Source organism: Chiloscyllium punctatum, chromosome 50 (assembly GCF_047496795.1).
Source record: "Chiloscyllium punctatum isolate Juve2018m chromosome 50, sChiPun1.3, whole genome shotgun sequence".
NCBI classification, from domain to species: Eukaryota; Metazoa; Chordata; class Chondrichthyes; order Orectolobiformes; family Hemiscylliidae; genus Chiloscyllium; species Chiloscyllium punctatum.
The window spans coordinates 52186290-52213491 of record NC_092788.1 but is presented as its reverse complement, the minus strand read 5'-3'; the positions used below and the strand labels follow the sequence as shown (position 1 = coordinate 52213491).

Sequence of the window (27202 nt, the reverse complement as noted above, 5' to 3'; positions counted from 1 at the left end):
AGGGGCTGTGGGAAAAGAGAGAGGCACAGGTGGAGTTCGCAAAAGAGGAAGGGATCACGAAAGTGCACTTGCAGAGATAGATCTGGCTGGTGCTTTGTTTGCGGAGCAATGGACCACTGGTCAGGACAGTGCCTGCACAGACAGCCTCAATTGATCCTGGAGGCTGGACAGCATGGTGACTGACAGGGGACGACTGAGGTTGAGGTGGGTAGGCCACAAGGTACAGGTTAACCTCTTTCCTTTATACTTGGCAACGAAGAATCCCTAATGCTAATCACTTCTACTAACCTAATGGGCACTGAGATGTACCCCAACTCTATATTGAACATTGAGATTGCGAAGTGTGGACAATGTGTTCAATATGACAATGATGCGTATATGTCAATACCTACCTCTATGTTATATGTGGAAGGTACACCAGTTACCCTTTTGGTAGATGCATAGCCAGCATATTCACTCCTCAAATCAAGACAGTTCAGAGACTTGACACCAATAAAGATGAGTAGAATGTTCCTGAACTCAATGGAGGCATCAGGCGTCGTGATATGAGAGAGTTTTACTGCACCCATATTGTGTGAAATAAGAAATGTGTATCCATTCTAATTCTCAATTTTGTTAGCGGAATTCTGTCCTTTACATTTGATGGCTCGGGATCTCATAGTGAGACTAGGGTTGTATTTGCTCAGTACTCCGACGGGCTTGCAGGTAATTCAAAGGGAGAATTCACAAGTGTAAACTGTAAAATACAACCCAAGACCCTTGGTGTATGTCTATGAGTAGCGAGTAAGCCAGAGAGCAATGAGTTCAGTGAGCAATTCACTCGCCCTGGAAGCAGGTAACCATGTTAATCCTATTAACACCGATTTTTTTTTCGGGAATATGCTTCACTGCACAGCACACATACACCACGATAGCCCTGAGGAACCATAAGAGAAGTATTGGTTCAGGAGATTAGTTAAACCAGGTCAGTTGTTATTGTGCGAATTTTATTGAAGGGATGGCAGATGTGCAGTCAGTGTGAACTTATGTAAACTACCTGCGACGGCAAGTAAGCTCTATATTTTTGATGTGGAAGGCTATGCTCCTCGCGTGTCACTGGCGAAGGTGTCCAGTGACTGGTGGCAGGATTTGGGGCCATGGGTACTAAAGGCATAAAGAACGAAATGTTGGGTGTTCTGGGACGATGTGGGTATGTGGTTCAATGCAGATGTGCGGACATATAGGAAGAAATTAATTTGTCTAACTCAGGCAATAGAACAGTGGAGGTAACCCCCTCAAGCCCTGAAGAGCCGACAAGGTTGGTCTGGCGTTTCCCTAAGATAAACTTCTCAGCCCCAAGATTAATAACGGTCCCTACTGAATTATGGGTAAAAGGCAAACATGATGTGGGGCATATACGAGGTTGTGAACCAATACGAGTGACCCCGAAGTCGGAGTGTCGTCCTTGCAGAGCACAATACCCGTTAAAATCCGAGGCCATGGATGTAGTTACTCCAGTCTTTCAGTCCTTCCCAAAGGATAATCCCCTGTGTAAACTCACCGGTGAGAACTCCCATTTTTCTGATCAAAAAGGCAAAAATTCCAAGTGAACCTGAGGAATGGAGGTTTGTTCAAGACCTGCAGGCAGTCAATAACAGTGTTGTCCCGCGCGCATCAAATGTTCCCAACCCCTATACTGTATTAGCTCAATTTCCACCGGACAGTAAATGGTTCCCTGCTGTGGATTTAGCAAATACATTCTTTCGTGTAATGGTGCATCCAGATCGTCAATTCTGGTTCACTTTTTCATTCAAAGGGAAATCTTACGAGTTCACACGACTTTGTCAATGTTACTGTGAGTCACCCACCATATATAATGAGGCTCTATGCAGGAGTCTGGAGACTCTTGTTTTAACCCCTGGGTCTGCGCTTCAGCAATCTGTAGACGATTGCTTAATAGTAGCACTGACAGAGGAACAATGTGAGAAGGATTCCCTTGCATTGCACGAGGGAAGGGCACAAAGCCAGTCTCGCAAAGCTTCGATTTATGCAACAACAGGTGAAGTTCTTTGGTCACTTAATATCTGAACAAGGGAAGACCAAAGGAAGGTCAAGACAGAGTGCAAGTAATTCAGCAAATTCCAAGGCCTCACATGAGGAAACAATTGCTATCCTTTTTGGGCATTCGCTCCTACTAAAGAACGTTTATCCCACATTACAAAAATCTTGAGGCGCCCCGAAGTGACATGGCCCATGGAAAAGGGTAGCAGAACCAAGGTCCGTTGCAATGGATCCCAGCGGCCGAATTGAATTGAAAAAGATGTTTCAAAGTACACCTACACTGCGGATTCCGAATCCAAACAAGCCTTCTGTCAAATGGTAGATGAAAAACATGGCTGCACGACATCTGTGTTGTTGCAGGATCATGGGGGAAAATTCCGGCTGGCAGCTTATCTTTCGGCTAAGCTTGACCTCGTAGCAGCAGGATTGCGTAAATGCCTGCGAGCTGTGGTTGCGATATAATCGGCTATGGCGACTTAACCAAACTGATCGCACATGCAGTATCCTTACTGCATTCCGACCAAAAGACAGCACATACGTCGGCAGCACGTTGACTCAGATACAATACTGTGTTCTTGGAGAAACCTAACATTGCAGTAAAACGATGTAACATCCTTTAAGCTGCTAATTCTCTCACTAGAGAAGGAGACGGAGACCCACATGATTGTATCGCTGTAATTAATGAAATGTGCTGCCTAGACAAAACATGCAGAATTCACCACTTCAGAATCCAAATATGGCGGGTTTTTGTGGATGAGTCAGCATTCAGGAGCAAGGAGATAGGCCAGAATTGTATTGGGGATGCTGTAGTTTCTACCCATGAGGTATTCAAAGTGGAATCACTCCCTTCTCAACTGTCAGCGCAAGCAGGGGAGCTGGTTGCCTTAACTGAGGCATGTAAATTGGCCAAGGGAAAGACAGCGAATATTTAACCGATTGCAGATACGCATTCGGAGTTGCACATGATGTTAGAACCCTATGGAAATACAGGGACCTCTTGACCTTCACCCGAAAGCCCATCACACATCGTGATCAAATTACTGACCTCTTGGAAGCGGTCCTATTGCCTAAATCAATCGCTATGTTTACATATGATGCCCACACGAAAAATAACGATTCTGTTTCTCAAGGAAATGCAAGGGCAGACTCAGCGGGAAGGACGGCAGCCCAGCAGCTGGTCAGTTTGACATGGGAATGACAAAAATCCTTACCCCAACAGCAGACGGACGGGAGTCAGAGTCGAAGTCCAGGCTTGAATTAGATTAGATTACTTACAGTGTGGAAACAGGCCCTTCGGCCCAACAAGTCCACACCGCCCCGCCGAAGCACAACCCACCCACACACCTACATCTACCCCTTACCTAACACTACGGGCAATTTAGCATGGCCAATTCACCTGACCGGCACATCTTTGGACTGTGGGAGGAAACCGGAGCACCCGGAGGAAACCCACGCAGACACGGGGAGAACGTGCAAACTCCACACAGTCAGTCGCCTGAGGCGGGAATTGAACCCGGGTGCTAACCACTGTGCCACCGTGCAGCCCACAGTATGTTTTGCAAAATTTAATACTTCGCTGAAATATGCAAATACTTTGCTGATTTCTGTGTCGAGGAGTCAGCTTGTCTTTGTGGAACGTTGCAAACATTTCACCTGGCCTTGCGAGCAGCCGAGATCAGAAAAAAAAGCTTCGGAAAACATAAAGACAATTATGTCCAAGGCATGGGAATGACAAAATATGAGCTCGAATGTTTCTGAACACTTGTCCTTGAGCAAGTGATAAGAATAGTAGAACACGAATATGTGAATTTTGTTCACAGCCCTTACATAACGCACTTTTGCCAAGTATATTGGCCGCTCTGCATGCAGAGGTTGAAAAATAAAGCCTTTCCTTTGCTCTTGCTAGCAGTTGATTCGAGTCGATTAAATTTCCACGACAGGTGAAAGGGTGTCAGGCAGTGGGAGAATTGTTGGATATCAGTAGATGGGAGAATTGTTGCACGGTGACATTGCATTGGAAAATTATTACAAATTGGCTATTCATTAAAGAATTTTAGCAGAACACCTCTAAATGGAAGAATAGGGGAAGGGAATCATTGAGAAGGAACAATTTTGCAAGCTGCAATAAAGTCTAGATTCGAGTCCGCCCACAAAGAAATGGAAAAAAATCTTTGGAGCAGGGAAGCCAATACGTGGAGGAAGTGTATCAGGAAACAACACAATGGGACAATTGACGCAGGGCATCAATAATGGGAGAGTTGGTGCCGATGTCACGAAAGTAGAGAATTGGTGGAAGACGTGCGAGAACTGGTGCTGAATAATATTAAATGTGGTGGAGGTGCAGCTGCTGATGAAAAGAAGATTCGTGCAGGATTCGAAAATGGTAGAATGGTGCACGGAAGTGAAGCTGTATTTGGGACAATTGTTGCATGAACCACAAAATGGAAAAATTGCACAGTGGAACTTTAACAGCGAATTGGGGGTATGACACCACTATCTCAGAGAGTCAGAGTGGCGTTCCCCACACTGAGAGAAGTTGGTTTGGGTACCAATGAACATGAGAATTGTTTCAGGCCAATATTGAATTCGAGAATTGGTGTGGGGTGCTGAAAGCATGCAGAGTTGGAACAGAGAATAGTTAAAAGGGACAACACGGGCAAGAATCAGTCAGTCGGAGAAATGTTGTAAAGTGCAGGAAAGTGGTCATTCGATGCAGGGCGCCAATAATGAAAAAAACTTTGAGCAGCGCACCATTATGTGGAAGATGTTTGTCAGGAAACAGCAAAACAGGAGAGTTGGGGCAAGGCAATACTCAGTGGGAGAGTTTCTTCAGTTCATGACGAAAGGGTGGATTAGTGCAGAATTAGCAATCTGAGAATTTGATGCAGTAAACGCCAAAATTGGAGAATTACAGCAGTGGAACACGACATGGGAGAATCATTGCAGCTACATAGTTAATGGAAGAAGTAGTGCGGAGTGGACCGAAATTAGATATTTGGTGCAAGTCACCATTAAAATGTAGAATTAGAGTAGGGCACTCCTAAATGCGAGATTTGAACTCGGGCATCAGAAAATGAGAGAATCATACTGGGATATGAGGAAATGGCAGAATTAGTATCGTTATATGAAAAAGCAGGAGAATTCAGTGTCGGAGTATGAGGAAATGGGAGAATAAGTATAGGGGTATGAGGAAATGGAGCTGCAACAAGATCTCACGGCTCTTAAACTCAATCCCCCTGTTAATGAAAGCCAAAAACACCATATGCTTTCTTAACAACCCTGTCCACCTGGGTGGAAGTTTTAAGGGATCTATGTACCTGCACACCAAGGTCCCGCTGTTCCTCCACATGGCCAAGAATGCTGCCTTTAGTCCTGTACTCAACTTTCAAGTTCGATCTTCCAAAATGCATCATCGCATTTATCCAGTTTGAATTCCATCTCCCACCTCTCAGCCCATCTCTGCATCCTGGCAATGTCGTGCTGCAGCCTGCAACAGTCTTGTATACTGTCAATGATACCCCCAACCTTTGTGTCCTCTGCAAACTTGCTAACCCATCCTTCAATCTCCTCATCCAAGTCATTAATAAAAATTACAAAGAGTAGAGGCCCAAGAACAGAGCCCATGGAACACCATTCACCACTGACTTCCAGGCAGAATATTTTCCTTCCACAACCACTCGCTGTCTTCTGTCGACCAGTCAATTCTATATCCAGACAATCAAGGCTTTGGGCTAAATGGTCCTTAATCAGTTGCTTTTGACAAATGCAACCACAACGGGCTGAAGTGTCTCATTTGAAGCTGTTGTCCTTGCTCGTATAGTGATTAGTGTCGCCGTATGTTATGCGGGAGTTAGGAGATCAATTCCTGGCTGGGGCACTGTCAATGTTTTAAAACTGTCGCTCCGTTTCCAAATGCTGGTTATTAATGTCTGTCCTTCCATTCTCCATGGGAAATGTCACAGAAAGGACAGTGCTGTCTGAATCAGGGTGGGGAAGGTCTGTTGCTCCCGGCGAGACAGAGTGTCAGTGAAAGTACAAACACGTGACTTCCGCAACCTGCACCTTGTGTCTGTACTGGAGTCTAAACCATTTAATAGAAAGAAGGAGGAAGCTGAAGGAGAAACAGGGTAAACCAATTCAGATGTCAGCGCAGAAACATTTTCAACAGCATCTTGAGGAAAACTGACAAACAGCTCTGAGAAAGAGTTTGTCTTTCAGAACTGTTCGTTCACAGAGATGGGTTTTGTTCCACTCAAGCCCTTAAGAAATTGAATAACAACTTTACTAAGACTTGAAATGTTAGAACACACCAGGCGATGAGTCACATGCTGGAAACTGTGTTTACAAGCCAGATGTTTGGTGACTGATACTGATACAATGGGCTGAAAGGCTTCTCACCATGCTCTAAAAAACTCAAAAACTGTCATTTTTCAACTGACCAAAATAGGCAAACACAAAGTAATCAAGAAAAGTTCCAAGCATTGCACATGGCTTCTTTGGTGCGAACTTGCTGAAATGCAGCTGTCTCACTGCTATTTCCCATTGTTGATTTCCAGTCAGGGATAAAAATTTGTTGTTCCTTATGTAAATCTTAAATTGAACATGAATTCCTGACATTATAAAACAGCAAAGGTAGCAGTTCTGTCAGAGTCAGTGAGAATTTCATATCGGAGATGAAATCAAATGGGAAGAAACGCTGAAATAAGCTGCCTTTGCCTGCTGAGAATCAGTACTACAAAATGATCCTTATTGAAACATAGAGGTGTTTTCAAGGATTTAATAAGTTGGATGCAGAAAGTTTGGTTCTGTGACCAGAGCACCTCGTATCGAATGACTTGGAGATGCCGGTTTGGACTGGGATATGCAAATTTGAAAATCACACAACCCCAGGTTATAGTCCAACAGGTTTAATTGGAAGTACTAGCTTTCGGACCAGTGCTCATTCATCAGGTGATTGTGGAGTCCACAGTTGTAAGTCACAGAATTTATAGTATATGTTTACAGTGTGATGTAACTGAAATTGTACATTGAAAAATACCTTGATTGTTTGCTCAGTCTCCGATCTGTTTGAATGACCATATTAGCTTCACTTCTTTCATATGTAAAGTGCAAAACTTTTTTTATTTTAAAATTTCATTCTCAGGTGAAGTTTAACAACTGATGCCTGTCCGCCCCCCCACCCCGTGCTGCTGTCTGTTCCATAATGTTTAGACAGATTCAAATTTATTAAAATGAGTTACCAGAGACTGACATGGATTCATGCAGTTTTTGAGCAAAGTACAATGTAACTCTGCAAGTACAAATTCATCCCAGAAAAGTATATGTGTGTGTGTTTGTGGGTGTGTAGGAGGGTCTCTGTTTGTAGGTAGGGCAATGGGATCACCTGTACTGTGACAAGAACTCAATGACCATGGGTACCGAATTTAGCTTTCAGTTTCTGTGGGGGCACTTTTAGCTGCTGCCTGTTCTGAAGACCGCCTTGGAGGACTGTCACCGGAAGATCCGAGGTCGAATGTCCTGGATCACTGAAGTGCTGTCCAACTGGGAAGAGACACACCTGTCTGTTGATTGATGCGTAGCGCCCATTCCGTTGTTGTAGCCTCTACTCAGCTTCACCAATGTACCATGTCTTAAGGCATTCTTGCCGGCAGCGTGTTTTTTTTAGATTAGCGTCAGTCTAAACATTATGGCATGGGCGCGGCACACTGGGACTAACACTTTCAACATATTATCTGTGCTGACGCAAATTGGTAAAGTCCACCTGAGAATGTAACTGTCAAAAGAAAGTTTTTCGATGTACATCAGAAAGAAATGAACCAAACATAGTCATTCTAACAGATGGAAGACTTAACAAGCAATCAAGGTATTTTTCAATGTATAATTTCAGTGACATTACACTGTAACCTTTCGCTATAAATTCTGTATCGTACCACTGTGTACTCCACAGCTACCTGATGAAGGAGCAGCTCTCCAAACGCTATTGCTTCCATTAAACCTGTTGGACTATGACGTGGTGTTGTGTGATTTTTAACTTCGTATTAGAATGCGGATCTCACAATTAAAATAGAGATGAAGAAGCATTTATTCTCTCAGACAGTTCTGTATCAGTGGACTTTCTTGTAGCAGAAGGCTGTTGAGGAACTGTCATTAGGTGTAATGAGGCTGAGATCGGCAGATCTTCAAACAGCAAAGACATCAAGCGTTATGGAGAAAGGCAAGAAAGCGGAGTTCAAGGTTATCAGATCAGATATGAAACCATTCAATAGCGGAGTAGACGTGATGGTCTGAATGGTGTCTATCTGTTCCTAAAATTGTTGGCCTTAATATGAAGCTGCAAAACCGACCTGAGTAAAACGTGCCAAATTTAAAAAAGCGTGTTCCCCCGGAACACTGAGCCGAGGTGAAATGTCCAAAGAACAACACACAAAGGGCAGACAATATTGGGTAATTGATCCGTAGTGATCATTATACCAAGGTAAACAGGAAAACCGATATTCAGTATCTACATTGAACCTGGCTTCACGAGGTATGTAGTTAATTCTCACAAACCACTATTCCCCTTCCGTCTTCCTGACACCCCCTCCGTTCTTGTTTTAAACTGATTGAACGTCAGGCAATTGCAGATGACACTGCTGATATGGAACTGTAGCATATAGAACATAGAACATTACAGCGCAGTACAGGCCATTTGGCCCTCGATGTTGCGCAGCCCTGTCATACTAATCTGAAGCCCATCCCATCTACACTATTCCATGTACGTCCATATGCCTCTCCAATGACGACTTAAATGCACTTAATCTTGGCGAATCTCCCACCGTTACAGGCAAAGCATTCCATGCACTAACTACTCTCTGAGTAAAGAAACTACCTCTGACATCTGTCTTGTACCTACCTCCCCTCACTTTAATGTTGTGACCCTCGTGTTTGCCATCCCCAAACTTGGAAAAAGACTCTCCCTGTCCATCCTATCTAAACCTCTGATTATCTTGTATGGCTCTATTAAGTCACCTCTCAGTCTTCTCTCCAACGAGGACAGCCTCAAGGCCCTCAGTCTTTCCTCGTAATACATTCCTTCCATACCAGGCAACATGCTATAAAATCCCCTCTGCACCCTTTCCAAAGCGTCAATATCCTGCATATAATGCGGTGACCAGAACTGTTCACAATACTTCAAATGTGGCCATACCAGATCTTTGTACAACTGCAGCATAACCTTCGGATTCCAGAACTCAATCCCTTTATTAATAAAGGCCAAAACAATGTTTTCCTTCTTAACAACCCTGTCAATCTGGGTGGCAACTTTCAGGGATCTGTGTACATGGACACCGAGATCTCTCTGCTGATCTGCACTCCCAAGAATCTTACCATTAGCACAGTACTTTGCATTCCGATTACTCCAGCCAAAGTAAATCACCTCACACTTGTTCACATTAAACTCCATTTGCCACCTCTCAGCCCAGCTCTGCATCCTATCTATGTCTCTCTGCAACCTACAACATCCTTCGTCACTATCCACAACTCCACCGACCATAGTTTTGTCCGCAAATTGATTAACCCACCCTTCTAAGCCCTCATCCAGGTCATTTATTAAAATGACGAATAGCAGTGGACCCAACATCGACCCTTGCAGAATGCCGCTAGTAACTGGACACCAAGATGAATATGTTACATCAACTACAACACTCTGTTTTCTTTCAGCGAGCCAATTACTGATTCAAACTGCGATGTCTCCCACAATCCAATTCCTCTGCATTTTATATAATGGCTTACTATGGAGAACCTTATCGAATATCTTGCTGAAATCCATATACAGCATATCGACCTGATTACTCTCATCCACCTGTTTGGTGACTTTTTCAAAAAAACTCATAAGATTCGTTAGGCACGACCTACCCTTTACAAAACCGTGCTGACTGTCCTGATCAGACTATTCTTTTCTGGATGATTATAAATCCTATCTCTTATAATCTTTTCCAACGCTTTACCAAAAACTGAAGTAAGACTCACTGGTCTGTAATTACCAGGGTTGTCTCTACTACCCTTCTTGAACATTTGCTATACTCCAGTCCTCAGGCACTATTCCTGTTGACAATGATGATTTCTACATCAATGGCACAGGCTCGGCAATCTCGTCCCTTGCTTCCCAGAGGATCCTAGGATAGATCCCATCTGGCCCAGGGGACTTGTCTATTTGCACACTCTGCAGTATTTCTAATACCTCTTCCTTGTGAACCTCAATCTCTTCTAGTCTAGATGCAAGTATCTCTGTATCTTCCTCACCAACATTTTCATTTTATATAGTGAACACTGTCGAAAAAATATTTATTTAGTGTTTCCCCATGTCTCCTCTGACTCCACACACAACTTCCCACTATTATTCTTGATTGGCACTAATTTAACTCTCGTCATTCTATTATTCCTGACATACCTATGGAAAGCTTTAGGATTAACCCTGATCCTATCCGCCAACAACTTCTAATGTCTCCTCCTGGCTCTCATGTCTCCTCCTGGCTCTTCTGAACTCTCTTATTAGTTCATGCAGGGAAACGATTCTCTCTGCTGCACATCATTTGGCTTCAAAATATCAGGCAGTATTTCATATTGATTACTGTAAACGTTAACCTTGAACAAGCCATGATAGTGAAATCACTGAATCCTCATTACTATACTACCAGGGAAGACTTCTGTTAACATCACCCTGGACACCATGAGATTCGCCATTCTATTCTCCCATCCTTCTGTGCGTGATCCCCTCGGCCCTATTACGGTCTTGTTGGTTGGTTTACAACACTGAGGATATCCAATCATCTTTGCATTTCAGTTTCTAAAGGATGAGACCTTCTCTCTGAGCTGGCAATGTGCTTGCTCAGTGGTGATAACACTGTCCTTGCAAACTAGAAAAGTGCTTGAAATAGGCCATTCCTGTTTTTCATTCCATGAACTTGAGGCAAACCGTTCGGCAGGACAGGAAATAGCGGGCGTGAGCAGTGATCAGGTTTGGCAGCAAGAACGAGGTGAGTTAGGATAAACTGCAGAGTCATGGGGAAACAATGGGCAAGGAACACTGGGATGGGACGGGCTGAATGCTTCCTTTCTTTGCTGTAACCAGACATTGGTGTTGAACTCTGCAATGGGACAACATCAGACAAGTTGGTGAAATCTTACTTTCTGCTTGTTTTCTCCCGAGGCCTGTCTCACAATTGGGGAAATGTGTCTGCGTGCTTCAGTCTATGGGTGAAAATGGGGTTCAGTTCCCATCACAAACTTTAATCCCATTTATTGTGTTTTACGAGATTGAAACGTTCCAGAGAAATTAACATTCAAGTGAAACGTTAGAGCTTACAAGGTTACAGACCAAGTGCTGGGAAATGAGATGAAGGAACTCATTTCTGTGCTGTAAATACTCAGTAATTCAATCATTTTTGAGGGGAACCATATCTGCAGTGACATAATTCCAAAAACCGTGTTATGAAGAAACGGTGCAACTGCTTCTGCCCTCATCCCTGGTGGTCTAGTGGTTAGTATTCAGCGCTTTCACTGAGTGGCCTGGGTTTCATTACCGTTTAGGAAATCAGGACCTGTTGTTCCTGATGCAGAGAGCGCAGCTCTACCAGGAATCTGTTTCATGCCTTAGATCAGTCAATACCCCAGCTCATCAAAGAGGGGAATAGTGCCTCCCCTCTCTCTGCACAGTCGGACAGTGAATCCTTCATTCTCCTCTGATTCCACTTTCCAAAGAATTTCAAAATATTGTCAAAACTGAGTCTCAGCTATTTCTTTTCTGTGCTTTTCATACACAGGAGCTGCAGCGATTGAGTGGGTTGATTTCTGAAAACGAAACGTACCTATGAGCAATGTATTGGGCTATTCCAGGATTGCCTTCTCTGACGGCGCTGGGACATGACTGGTGTTGTCTATGATATGGAAGTGCCAGTGTTTGAGTTGGATAGACAAAGATAAAAATTACACAAAACCAGGGCACAGTCCAGCAGGTTTATTTAGAAGCACTAGCTTTCGGAGAGCCGGTCCCACATCTGGTGGGTGTTTTTCTGCAGAAACGTGGTGTGTGTGTCAATATGCGCGATCTTTGGAAGATCATCTGGACTTTAACCGACCGTTCATGCTGTCGACGGTACCCATGACGTGGAGATGTTGGTGTTGGATTGGGGTGGATACATTTAATAATCACACAAAGCCATTTTAGATTCCAACAGTTGACAAACACCTGATGAAGAAGCAGTGCATGGAGCACTGGTGCTTCCAAATACGTCTGTTCGATACAATCTGGTGCAGTGTGATTTTTACTCTGACAGCTCTTGGTAATGTTTAACTGGTCGAAGACAGTGAAGGAATTTTCGTTCGTGGAGATGAAAATTTCAAATATTACCCACCTCAGCATAACAAAAATGATTAGGTTGGATTTGTGATCAATCTCCATAATGCGCTTGCGGAAAGTAAAAGTCGAACCTACAACCGCCTGATCCGTAGTCAACTATACAAATGGTTGTACCAGCGGCCAGATGCACAGCTGAGAGTTTACAAGCTGCAGAGCTGTGGTGTTAACAAGGACATGAGCAATAGCAGAAACAGTCACAAGGTGATCAAAGAACCAAGATAATCACCATCATTGATTTACTTCAAATTGTCCTCAAAAAAACGACCATTCACAATCTGATCAGCCAGTCAATTACGTCACTGCTGATCTTGGAAATTGCAACTGACTTTGCTACGTTTTCACCATAATTTGAGGTAAACTCCAGCCTAATCATAACACCGCATATTCCCATTAATTTTCAGCTTTAGATTACGTTAATCACCTGTCCGTATTTGCAGGAAATGAGTGAAAACGTCCTTCCGGTGATGTAATCCAGTGCAGAGTCGGCCAGAAAAGAAAAGACAAAGACATGAAACATCACTCCCATTTCTCTCTGTACCAATGCGTTTTCCTGAGTTGAATATTTGCAGGACTTGTCTTTACTATCTAAAGAATTAATTATTTTCCCGGGAAAGTTTCTTCATAAATCAATTAACATCTGAGGTGTTGAAATATATATTACTTTAGATTAAAATAGTTGAATATCCTTTCCCCCAGCCTAATGTCCCAATCCTCCCTCCTCTTCCATGTAAATACCAGCTGTTCCAGGTGATGTTGGAGCTCCCAACCTGACGTTCCAATGCTCCTTGCTGCTCCATGTCAATAGAAGCGGCTCTACTTGAAGTTGGAGCTCCCAGTCTGATGTCCAAATGCTCCCTGCTCCATCTCAGTAGAAGTGGTGAAGTTCAGGTTAGACCTACCACTCTGATGTCCCAATGCTCCCAGCTGCTAAATGTCATTAAACGCTGATCCATGTGAGATTGGAGCTCCCAGTCTGATATCCCAATGCTCCCAGCTGCTACATGTCGTTAAACGCTGGTCCTTGTGAGGTTGGAGCTCCCAGTCTGATGACCCAATGTTCCCAGCTGCTACATGTCGTTAAACGCTGGTCCTTGTGAGGTTGGAGCTCCCAGTCTGATGTCCCAATGTTCCCTCCTCCATGTCAATAGAAGCAGTCCAGTTGATTTGGATCTATCACTTTGATGTTCTAATGCTCCCTGTTGCTACATGTCATTCAAGGATTCTCCAGGTGAGAGTGGAGCTCCCAGATGGATCTCGCAAAGCTTCCTACTCCATGCCAACTGAAGCTGCTCCAAATGAGGTTAGATCTTGCATTCGGATGTGCCAATGCTCCCTGCTGCTCCATGTCAACAGAAGCTGCTCCAGGTGTGGTTGGAACTCCCAGACTGGTGTCACAATACTCCCTGGTCCACGTCAAAAGGCCCTGCTCCAGATGAATTGGGAGCTCCCATCCCTGGCAGCTCACATACCTCTATGCCATCATAGAAATACTGCCCACTGAACATTTCCACCACTGGAGCCATTGGTGGAATATCCGCATCATGAGAACCTAATATTATTTTTCGTCACCACCGAATCATTATTTCCAAAAGTCATTCTTCCTTAAACCTTATTTAGCATGTGCATACTGCAGTCAATCCCAAGTAAGATAATGGTGCTAATTGATGTATGCTTAATAAAAATTACATCCTATTTTTCATGTTGAGTAACTGCGACTTAGCAAGGAAAATGTTGATATTGAAATCACACTTTTATTCCAGGTGGGAGAATGTGGTTTGCATTATTTAAAATGAACTTGTTCACTGTGTAACATGATCAAATAGATCTCAATTTCAAAACAAAATTGGTAACGTTGTCATCCATCTTGTTTGTGCTGATGTCATTTCCTGTTCGTTTTCTGCGGGGTTGATAGATGGCATATAGATCTATGTGATTGTTTATGGCGTTGTGGTTGGAGTGCCAGGACTCTGGGAATTCTCTGGTATGTCTTTGCTTCGACTGTCCCAGGATCAATGTGTTGCCCAAGTCGAACCGACTACCAAAGATCCATACACCAGGAGCCCCCCTCAGACCCATAGTCTCATTACCCGGGACAACGACTTACAGACTGGACAAAGAACTGCACGCAAGACTGAAATACCTCATAGAAGAGTCAGAGCACACCATCGGCTCCACCCACGAATTCCTAAAAATCATCAAAAATACCAAAATAGTGGAAGATGAAGCAATGATCTCATTCGACATAACAGCACTGTTCACCTTCATCAACATCGACCTGGCAAAGGAAACACTTACCACACTTTTAGAAGAGAACATCACACATACCAAGCACCATCAATCACATTACCAACGAAGATATCATGAAGCTAGTGGACCTGTGCCTCACCACCCACTTCACTTTCAACAACATAGTCTACAAACAAACCAACGGCACACACATGGAATCTCCGCTATCTGGATTCAGAGCTGAAGCGGTAATGCAAAGACTGGAACAAACAGCCCTACCAACAATCAAACTAAAATCTGGGTCCGCTACGTAGATGACACCTTTGTCATCACAAAACGAAACAAGATAGAAGAGACATTTAACATCAACAACGCCCTCACCGCATAAAGTTCACCAAGGAGGAAGACACCGACAGCAAACTCGCATTCCTGAACGTCACAGGAGAAAGAAAGGACAACGGAGAACTGCAAACCTGCGTATACAGAAAACTGACAAACACTGACCAAATACTTAACAACACCAGCAACCATCCCAACACACACAAACAAAGCTATATCAGAACATTATTCCAACGAGAGACCACACACTGCAGCACAGACGAACTTCGGAAAACAGAGGAGAACCACCGAAATAACGTATTCGAGAAGAATAGATACTCAAAAAATACAGTCCGCAGATTCCTCAAGAACAAACCACGACAAGCAGACCAATCACAGCCAGAAACCCTAACCACCTTACAATACATCAAAGAAGTTTCAGAAATGACAGCCAGACTACTAGGAACCCTCGGAATCCTAGTAGCACACAAACCCACCAACACTCTCAAACAAAAACTAACAAACTTAAAAGACCCAGTACGACCCATGGACAAAACGAACGTCATCTACAAAATTCCATGCAAGGACTGCCATAAACACTACGTTGGACAAACAGGAAGAAAGTTAGCCACCAGGATATACGAACACCAGCTAGCCACAAAAAGACACGACCTACTCTCCCTCGTAGCCCGACACACGGATTAAAAATACCACCATTTCGACTGGGACAACACATCTCTCCTGGGATAGGCTAAGCAAAGACATGCCAGAGAATTCCTAGAGACCTGGCACTCCAACCACAATGCCACAAACAAACACATAGATCTAGATGCCATCTATCAACCCTGCAGAAAACGAACAGGAAATGACATCACCACAAACCCCAAGAACCCCATCGAGGAGAAAGATATAAATAGAAAGCAGGAGACAACAGCTTCGCTTCACTTGGAGGTTGCCACTGATGATGATGTTACCTAGCCAAGTAATGAAACGTCTGGATATCAAAGCTACAGTTCAGCGAGCAAACCTAAACCCTACATTTTAAATCATTTTTTTATGTTTATGTTGCATGAATCTGCGGTTATTGATCCACAGTTTAGTTTCACTCACTATAGGAAACATGTTGATTTCTCCAGTTGTTCATAGTTCAATGTGATGCATCCAGTGTGTGCATAACGAGAGGGGGCTTACTTCCCACATCTTGTCTTTATCTGTGCCTTATGTCCAGTATTCATCAACGGCGAGAGCAAGGGGCGAGGGCGAGACCAATGTGTAAGTCTCTCCGTGCCCATGCACGGTACCCACATCAACAATTCACCACTGTGCATTTACAGCCAGTTCTCAGTTACCCTAATCCCACGCCCTGCCCCTTTTGAAATATCTCCATTATTTTGTGCTGTCTCGCTGTGCTCTTCTCACCAGGATGAATTACTTCTACTCAACCTCCTCCAGATTTCATCTGACAAAACATTCATTAAGAATTCCTTTGCATAAACATGCACTTCGCAGCTCTCGTTATTTGATTTTCCTGGTTGCCTTTCATGCGAAAAAAGTTCACAGCAACTTGACTTGAAAAAGAAAAACGCCCTCCTTTTCATTATCCCAATGCAACCGACATTTCAATGCAGTTTAGTCAACAGGCTGAAACTATTCTTTGAGATTCTGTAATAGCGACAATGCATATTAGCTGACCATTGGAGTTCCAGTTTCAACATGACAGCTGTGATCATCTGCAAAGCGAACCATGACAGCGACGAGAGTGGGATTCGAACCCACGCGTGCAGAGCACTTTGGATTAGCAGTCCATCGCCTTAACCACTCGGCCACCTCGCCGCTGGTGTTACGTAGGCTATGACCTTATGAATAATTGAATTGCGTAAATTATGCAGAGCAGCAGACATTTCTTGCTGGTATTGGTGAAATGATAAATAACACAGTATGGTTCCAAGACTATGGTCTGACCCCTGGGATGTGAGACAAGTGCACTCCCACAGTCACACTATGCACATAATGATCTGAACAAAAATGAGGAAATGAATATGTAGCAAGGTCTGTTGAATTCTGTGAAGATTTGAAATCAACGAAATGAAGTACCCGAGACAGCAGAAGGTTTTCTTTCAATAAGCAGTTGGATAGAGCTCTTCAGGATCGTGGAATCAAGGGTTATGGGGATAAGGCAGGAAAAGGATACAGATTTATGATGTTCAGCCATGATCAAAATGAATGGTGGTGCTGGCTCGAAGGGCAGAATGGCCTACTCCTGCACCTGCTGTCTATTGTCTATTAAATTGCCTGTGAGGAATTGTTTTCCAGACTGGAGGAGAGTGCATAGTCCTCAATGACATTACATGGATCACCTAACTACCGCTCAGATGTTTTTGACACGCACCTGTGTGCAGAACAGACAATTTCAAAATCCAAAATAAGGCTAAACTGACAATTGAAGTCAACAATGCAAAAACCTTGACCTGTATCATTTTCCTGGGCCGTGCGACACCAAGTCACTGTATGATCACAGCAACACCGTGAGCAAGTGTCAGAAGGAAAATGAGTGCAGTGCCAGAGCGCATGCTCGGAGCAGCAAGTGACACACTGGGAAGTGCAATTCCCACAACAGGAACACTTCCTAAACAGCGGACTGCGGTGGAAGAATTTAGAGGGGGTTTACACTTTGAAATTTGATGCCAGACACACAATGGAGATCTGTCATTGAGTCTGTTCAAGATGAAGATTTTAAGACTTCTACAGATGCAAAACATAATAAAAAGCTCATGGGTTAGTGAAGGCAAAAGATGAAATTGTACATTTCATCAATCTACCCATCTTTACAATGAGTACCTCACCACTTTCCTCACTCGGGGACAGAACCACTGGTGAAGATGATCATATAATCCCCGTTACTAGACATGAAATCAGAGAAACTCGGTTTCCCAAATGTTAAGGTAAAACCAGGAATGTGGAGGTAAGCATTAATGTGTTGCTCCTGTGCTGCAGGTAACAATGTGCTCGGTATCTCTGTTCCAGTATAGTGGGCTGTGCTGTGCCGAGGTTTTAAGTTTGAGCCGCACATGGAGCAGATTCAATTTATCGTCGTGTTGTGGGATACGGACAGAAGGTGATATTGAGCAAAGCCAAGTTTATGGGAAAATACCCGTGTTTGTGGATTGAGAAACAACCTTTTCTGGATAATGACTCCTTGATGAACAAACATACTGCAAGTATCTAAAACGCGAAGAGACATCTGTAGAGAGAGAGCCGAAGGTGATTTTTCAGCAGATGGATAGCGTTTCCCATGTGTACTGCGTTAAATTCCGGGAAAATAGATGTTGAACTGGTTTCATGTTACACAGTTTACACATGTTTCACTGATGAATCAGTGAACATTCCCCACGTATCCTCGAAGGCAAGGATTTCCTATTCTATTTTCGGGGACCATTACAGCACTGAGTCCCATGTGTGCGTTCAATAAAAGCAAAACAGTTGCAGCAAGACTTTAAAACTAAGATTTTGCTATCTGCTTGCATTGGTTGTCCCAAACATTACATTCCATATTATGGTATGTTTGTGGATGAAAGCACTTTCTGATTCTTGAGCAATTGTACTTCAGTTTTGTCAAAAAATTATCATTCGCTGTTCTCTCTTTCCCTTTCAGTTTCCCGTTTTATATCCCGTATTTAATCAGTTTATCTTAAGTTTTCAATAATTTCAATCAATCTCGCTCCTGATTACCAATCCGAGAGAATGCCACAATCTTGTCAATTTATATGCAGTGCCGCTGTCGGGCGCGGTGACCAAGTGGAAAGGCATTGGTCACGTGAACCAAATAAAAGTAGCCGCTGGTGGAATCTGGCCGTACCATCACAGTCATATTTAAAACATTTAACGTAATCTTTAGCCAAATCATATTGGCAGAAAATAAGAAAACAAAAATGAAAAAAATTGCTGATGTTGAAAATCAAACAAAAATAGACGTTGCTGGAATATTTCAGGACGTCTGGCAGCATCTGTGGGGAGACGGACCCAATGGATGTGAAACGTTAACTGTGATTCATCTGCACAGATGCTGCCAGCTCACCTGTGATTTTACAGCAATTTCTGTTTTTGTTTCAGATTGGCAGATTTTATCACAGTCCATGAGAACAGTGCTCATGAGAATCATACAGACAGCATGGATCTAGTCGTGTGAAATGAGACAGTAATAATGAATGAGTGGAGAGTGTTGTACTGGAAAAGCACACTAGGTCAGGCAACATCTGAGGAGCAGGAGAATGGACGATTTAGGCATAAGCCATTCATCAGGAATAAGGCTTGTGAGTCAGGCAGAGGAACAAAGCTGAAGCCAGGTGCCAACTCACAGGCACCTCCTCCTACAGACCACGATCACAAACTCTCCTCCCCACACCAAACCATCATCTCCCAGACCAACCACAATCTCATCACCTCTGGGTATCTCCCATCCACAACCTCCAACTTCATTGTCCCTGAACCGCGCACTCCCCGATTCTACCTCCTTCCTAAGATTCACAAACCTGACTGCCCCAGTCGACGTATTGTCTCATCCTGAGCCTGTCCCATCCGAATAATCTCTTCCTACCTCGACACAATCCTCTCTCACCAGTTCAGGAAATGCCCACTTCCATTCGTGACACCCCTATACACTTCACCTCCTCCAAGAATTTTGTTTCCCTGGTCCCCAATGCGTCATCTTCACCATGGACATCCAATCCCTGTACAAATTCATCTGCCATGACAGAAGTCTGCAAGCCTTCCATTTCTTAATCTCACACTATCCCAAACAGTACCTTTCCACCGACAACCTCATCCACTTGGCTGAACTGGTCCTCACAATCAACAATTCTTTCCAATTCTTCCACTTCCTCCATTGACGCTGGTAGCCATGGGCACCACATACGACCTAACTATGCCTGCCTGTTTGTTAGATACTCGGAACTGTCCATCTTTCACAATTACACAGGCACCATCCTCCACCTGTTCCTCCGCTACATTGATGAATGTTTGGGTTCACTTGGTGCTCCAACGAGGAGGTTGCATAGCTCACCAACTTTACCAACACCTTCCACTCCAACCTCAAATTTATCCGGATCCTCTTGGCAACTTCCCTCACCTTCCTGGACCTCTCCATCATCGACTCTGGCAACTGACTAATTACAGACATATACTTCAAGCCCACCGATCCCACATGTATCTAGTCTACATCTCCTCCAACCCTATCTCGTGTAAGAACGCCATTCCTTATTCCCAATTCCTCCACCTCCAGCACATATGTTTCCAGGATGACCAATTTCACCTCAGAAAGAGCCAGTTGGTCTCCTTCTTCCACGATCACAACTTGCTTTCCCACGTGGTTGACAGCGCCCTCTAGTTCAACACCTCCATTTCACACACCACCACCCTTGAAGCCACGCCTCTCAACGCAACAAGGACAGAACCACCTGGTGCTCACCTTACATCCCATCAAACACCGCATAAACGCATCATATTCTGCCACTGATGCCACCTCCAAACAGACACCATCACCAGAGATATATTTCGCAGCCCAGCCCTGCCAACATTCCGTAAAGACCATCCCTTCCATGACCACCTCTTCAGGTCCACACATCCCCCCAGCAGCCCATAACCCTCTCCTGGCACCTTTCACTGCCACCAAAGGACGGGTGAAACTAGCACCCACACCACTCCCCTCACCTCAGCCAAGACCCGAATGGATCATTCCACATCCATTAGAAATTCACCTTTACAGCAACCAATGTCATCTACTGAATCCGTTGCGCCCAGTGCGGTCTCCTCTACATCAGGGAGACAGGAAACCTTCTTGCAGATCATTTCAGAGAACATCTCTGGGACACCCGCACCCACCAACTTCACCATCCCGTGGCTGAACACTTCAACTCCCCCTCCTACCCCATCAAAGACATACAGGTCTTGGACCTCGCCACTGCCAAACCGTTACCACCCAACGCCTGGAGGAGGAACACTATACCTACCGGCTTGGGACCCTAACACCACACGGGATAAATGTGAATTTGAACAGTTACCTCATTTCCCCTCCCCAAGCCCAAGCCTTCAACTCGGCACCGTCCTCGCAACCCTTTCCATCACTGCTATTTCTGACCTATTTTCTTCTCCCTCCTATTCATCCATCTATTACTTTCCAGCTATTTCCCCTGAACCCCACACTATTTCCTTTTATCTCTCAACCCCGACTCACAAGCCTTATTCCAGATGAAGGGCTTAAGTCTGAAACCTGAATACTCCTGCTCCTCGGATGCTCCCTGATCTGCTGTGCTTTTGCAACATCACACTACCAACTTTGATCTCCAGCATCTGCAGTCCTAACTTTATCCTTCGAATTATCAATGACCTTAGAATGAATATATCCCTGGATTGCAGTGATCACAGTGTGACTGAGTTTTCCATTTATTTTGGGTGAGGGCAGGCTGGATCTGAGACGAGCGATTAACATCTAAACAATGGGAATTGTATCAGATAGCGAAGTTAGGGCGGGCTGAAGTGAAGTGGAAAGTTCTGTCAGAAGATGGGTCAATACAACTGCATGACATCATCTAGACTGTAAAAGACACGCAGAAGGAGAAAATCAACTTCAGTGCAGTCACAATGACAGGTAAAGTGGAAAGGAGACAATACAACGCACTGAGGTGCAGTGGAATTATTTATGTAAAAGGATTCGATATATAAGCTACACCTTTGCATAGGGACTACCCTCACATTGGAAAATGGAATTTCCTGCAGTGTAACGGCGATATTTGCCTGTGACATCACAATGTTGAGAGACACTGACATAGTTTCTTCTGTGGCTGCATGGCCGAGTGAAAGCATGATCGTCCCATTAACCAGAATTCAATACTTCAAAGCTTTCCTCTGCCCTGTACAACTTATTTGCTGCCCCTGTAGTCAGATCTCAATCGCTTGACTGTGTATCTTCTTCTGCTTCCTGCTTCATGGAAACACTTGAAACGTGAACAAATCCACATTCCACTTTCACCAATCTTTTGCAACTCCCGAGTTGGCACAGGTACGAGTGACCGATTGGCCTTCTCGAGCGTTCTCACTCTGGTATGATCTGAATGATAAAGTGGACTGTGTCTGATCGGCAGAACGTCCCCACGCGGGACGGTGCTGTTTATCCCATCCCCGTGGACTGAGCTGTCTCTATTGGCAGAGTATTCAGCCATTCCCCTCCACTTGCAGGCATTATGACGGGATGTAAATGCGGATATGCTCTGAAGCTTCCTCTCACGGGCACAGCCAGGTGCAAGAGCGCCGCTGGAACTTAGCAACTTTGATTGCGAACTTCCTCCAAATATCAATTATTTGAGAGAGAGAAACGTGCTGAGCTGGTGGGAAAGAGAGAAATGGGCTGTGGACTCTCTTCCCTCAGTAAAACTCAAATCAGTGCATTTCTGTGCTGCCCATTTGATGTTCAGAATCAATCTTCACAGAACAATCCAGCAGGAGGGCTTTTGTTTCAGAGGCGTCGGTTTCTTTGCTGTAATCGGGCATCAGTTAACATCTGAGTCCCAACTGTCCTAGATGAAGCGACTCCGAATGAAACCCTCACACACTGAGAACCTTCCCCACAGCCAGGAGCTGCGGGGCTGCAGACAGTCCAAAGCGGAAGGGAGGATTAAAAACGAGCCATCATTTCACCCTCAGCCACTCTGTCACAGAGACAGGGAGAGGGACGGCAGAGACGTGTGACGTCATTCACGTGCCGACAGAAGCCGTTCAGCCCATCGAGTCCACGGTAAATCTCTATCGCTTGCTTCTATCTGAGGTTATTAATCATCAGTGCTGCCTGTCCTAATAATAGGGAACTGTGTCTGTGTCGAAATGCTGTCTCCAACATACTGAACCACATGTCATTCACGGCTGTTCATTTCACCGGAGGACCCTGCTGTGTGACACAGTGTGGGGAAGAACTGCAAGGCGGTAAAAACAATGACTGCAGATGCTGGAAACCAGATTCTAGATTAGTGGTGGTGGAAGAGCACAGCAGTTCAGGCAGCATCCAAGTAGCTTCGAAATCGACGTTTCGGGCAGAATCCCTTCATTAGGAATAAAGGCAGTGAACCTGAAGCGTGGAGGAGGCTAGAGGAGGGTGGGGTGGGGAGAAAGTAGCGTAGAGTACCATGCGTGATTGGGGGAGGGGATTAAGGTGAAAGGTCAGGGAGGAGAGGGTGGAGTGGATAATTGGAAAAGGAGCTAGGCAGGTAGGACAAGTCCGGACAAGTCATGGGGACAGTGCTGATCTGGAAGTTTAGAACTAGGGCGAGGTGGGGGAAGGGGAAATGAGGAAACTGTTGAAGTCCACATTGATGCCCTGGGGTTGAAGTGTTCCGAGGCGGAAGATGAGGCGTTCTTCCTCCAGGCCTCTGGTGGTGAGGGAGCGGCGGTGAAGGAGGCCCAGGACCTCCATGTACTCGGCAGAGTGGGAGGGGGAGTTGAAATGTTGGACCACAGGGCGGTGTGTTTGAGTGGTGCGGCTGTCCCGGAGATGTTCCTTAAAGTGCTCTGCTAGGAGGCGCCCAGTCTCCCCAATGTAGAGGAGACTGCATCGGGAGCAACGGATACAATAAATGATATTAGTGGATGTGCAAATAAAACTTTGATGGATGTGGAAGGCTCTTTTAGGGCCTTGGAGAGAGGTGAGGGAGGAGGTGTGGGCGCAGGTTTTCCAGTTCCTGCGGTGGCAGGGAAAGTGCCAGGATTGGAGGGTGGGTTGTAGGGGAGCGTAGACCTGACCAGGTAGTCACGGAGGGAACGGTCTTTGTGGAAGGCGGAAAGGGGTGGGGAGGGAAATATATCCCTGGTGGTGGGGTCTGTTTGGAGGTGGCAGAAATGACAGCGGATGATTTGGTTTATGCGAAGGTTTGTAGGGTGGAAGGTGAGCACCAGGGGCGTTCTGTCCTTGTCCTGGTTGGAGGGGTGGGGTCTGAGGGCGGAGGTGCGGAATGTAGATGAGATGCATTGGAGGGCATCTTTAACCACTTGGGAAGGGAAATTGCGGTCTCTAAAGAAGGAGGCCATCTAGTGTGTTTTGTGGTGGAACTGGTCCTCCTGGGAACAGGTCCGGCGGAGGCGGAGCAATCGGGAATATGAGATGGCATTTTTGCAAGAGGTAGGGTGGGAAGAGGTGTAATGCAAGAGGTAGGGTGGGAAGAGGTGTGCATCGGGTCAAATCCCCATCACATACGTGACTGTTGTTCTCATGTTTATTTTTTCTCTATGTGTGCTGAAGTAACACAGTGAGGGAGCAATTACAGTTGTCAGACATACATGTAGGGGCGTATTAAATACTGAAGTTGTGAGATTCGAGCAGTGTTTATTAACATCGACCATTCAGTGTTCGAAACTATGGCTCAGGAATTTGACAGAGAGCGAATTTGAGCAAAGGTTGAGCCGGGGCGTTTACCCCATGACGTAACACGAGTTTCTGCGGTTGCTTTGTTGTTCACGTCATTTGTGTGTTTTGCATCATTGAGGATTTTGAAGTTGTCCCCTCTATAGAAAAGGCCTGTGCTTTTGCAACATTGTACAAAAGATGCAGTACAATAACAGCCGATGCTAATTCTGTCTACTTATCCAGATATTGATCCCTGGAAACAGCATTGTGCACTCTCCTCGAGTCTGGAAAACAACTTTCTCACAGATAATGTTATATTCTCGCTCTCATGGCACTTTTCATTCCATCGGCTTCTGTTTTTCACGGAATCCGATTCAATGGATCTTGTCACTGTGTGTGTATATGTGTCAATGTATGTCTGCCTCTGTGTGTGCATGCCTGTATGTCTGTGTTGGTGTGTGTCGGTGTGTGCATGTCTCTGTGCATCTCTGTGTGTCTGTGTGATAATATGTGCTTGTTTTGTGTGTGTGCGAGTGATTGTGTGTCTCTGTGTATCAGTGATTCTGCGTGTGTGTGAGGAGTGTGGGTGTCTCTGTGTAGTTGGCTTGTAAGGGTGTTTTCTATGTGTCAATGTGTGTATGCCTCTGTCTGTGTGCCAGTGTATGTGCATATCAATATGTATCTGTGTGCCTGTGTGTGTGTGTCTGTGTTTCTGTCTGTGTGTTCCTTTGTGCATGTATGTACGTACATGTGCTTTTTGCGTGTCTGCATATGTGTTAGTTGTGTGTCTGGCTGAGTGTGTCTGTCCGTGTATGAGAGTAAATGTGCATTTGTGGGGAGGGTGCGTGTCTATGTGTGTTAGTGTGCATGTTTGTTTGAGTGTGTATGCCTGTCTGTGTGTGAGTATGTGTGTGTGTGTGGGCAGTGTGGGTGTCTCTGTGTGGGGAGTGTGGATGTTTTCGAGCGTGGGAAGCATGGTTGTCTTTGTGTTTGTGTGTGTGTGTCTGTGTGTGTGTTTCTGTCTCTGTGTGTGCGTGTGTGTCTGTGTGTGTGTTTCTGTGTCTGTGGGTGCGTGTGTGTCTATGTCAAAGAGTGTGGTGCTGGAAAAGCATAGAATTTCAGGCAGCATCCAAGGAGCATGAAAGTTGGAATTTCGAGCATAATCTCATCATTAGTAACGAGGATTGTGGACCATGTGGGCCGAACGATAAATGGAAGGGGATGGTGCTTGGGTAAGGCAGCTGGGAAGGCGACAAATAAATGATGGTGGAGTGAAGGTGATAGGTTGGAGCAAAGAGTGAAGTGGATAGTGGGAATGAAGACGGACAGGTAGCACAGTTCAAGAGGGAGGTGCCGAGTTGGAAGGATGGATCTGGGATAAGTTCTGGTGGGGGGTTGGAATGAAGAAACGAATGAAATCTGTGTCTGTGTGTGTTCTGCGGGTGTGTGTGTGTGTGTGTGTCTGTGTGAGTGCATGCGTATGTGTGCATGTATGTATATATATCTGCATGAGTGTAAGCATTTTGTGTGCGTGTGTGTGTGTCATGGGCGTGTGCATGTCTCTTTGTGTGTGTGGCTCTCTGCGTCTGGGTGTGTGTCGCGTGTGTGTGTGTGCGTTTGTAAGTGCGTGTGTAGGGTGGCTATAGGTATGTGTATCTGTATGTGAGTGTCTGTGTGCAGCTGTATATGTCTGTGTGCACGTGTCTCTGTGTGTGCACACGTTTGTAGTGTGTGTGTAAGTGTGTGTGGCGGTGGCTATGAGTATTGTGTATCTGTGCATGAGTGTCTGTGTCCAGCTCTATGTGTGTACATGCCTCTGTGTGTGTGCGTGTTTGTAGTGTGTGTGTGTGCGTATATGTGTGTTGATGGTGCTCTCAGTTTGGATGGTGCTGTGAGCTGATACATTCCCTCTGTCCTTCCGAAACTGAATCCCTATGATTTTCGCCCTCCATTACCACCTGTACAGAGGGGTGGGGAGACCAGCAGAGACTGAGCGCGACAGAAAACTCAGCAAGTCTTTCACCATCTGTGGGCAGAAATGGAAGTTAATGTTTTGGGTTGAGTACCCCTTCCTCAGAAACTCATGTCAGGGGGATAGTACATCACATTAACACCACAGTGACTGCCAGACTCGCCCTACACTGATACACACAGATAAACACACACGAACACAGAGACAAAGAGACACTCACTCATACACTGACACTAATACAGACATGGAGTGTCTGTCAGTATTTCTCTTGCTCCGGTAACTTTGTCAATATATCACTTGGACTCTGGTATGTGTTAGTTTTTTTCAATCTATTCTTGGTGAGTGTTTTCGTATTGTGCTTGTTCACACTAGTGAGAGAGTCAGTAAGTATGAGTGGAGAGTGATTGTAGGACAATTTCATTGCTTGCCGAAACCAAACCTGGAAGAATTGTAAAGTGTGTGGAGGACAGTGTGGAACTCCAAAAGGGCAGAGACAAATTGGTGTAGTGTTCTGTTTTATGGCAGATGAGCATCAATGCAGAGCAGTGTGAGATGATGCACTTAGGTAGGAATAACATTGACAGACAATATAAAATATCTACAGTTATAAAAGGGCTGCAGGAGCACAGGATGCTGGATATATATAAGGACAGATTATTTGACATGGCAGGACAAGTGAGGAGAGCAGTAAATGTCACAGATTATTTTCAGTATTTGAGCTTTTTACAGGAGGAGGTATAGGAGGGAGCCTCCGTGCTCCCTTCCTGGGAGGTAATAGCGACGATGTGTTGTGAGCCCACCCTCCGGCCACCGAGATGGTGGAGTTTCCATTTATACCAGCTCGACACAAAAGAGAGATGGCATC

At 44.9% G+C, this 27202-nt stretch overlaps 1 non-coding gene across 1 annotated transcript; it reads right to left on the bottom strand.

Moving 5' to 3' along the window:
• Positions 1-16731: 16731 nt before the first annotated feature.
• Positions 16732-16813, bottom strand: trnas-gcu (transfer RNA serine (anticodon GCU)). Its single transcript has one exon. It is a non-coding gene; the product is annotated as a tRNA-Ser (tRNA).
• Positions 16814-27202: the final 10389 nt, after the last annotated feature.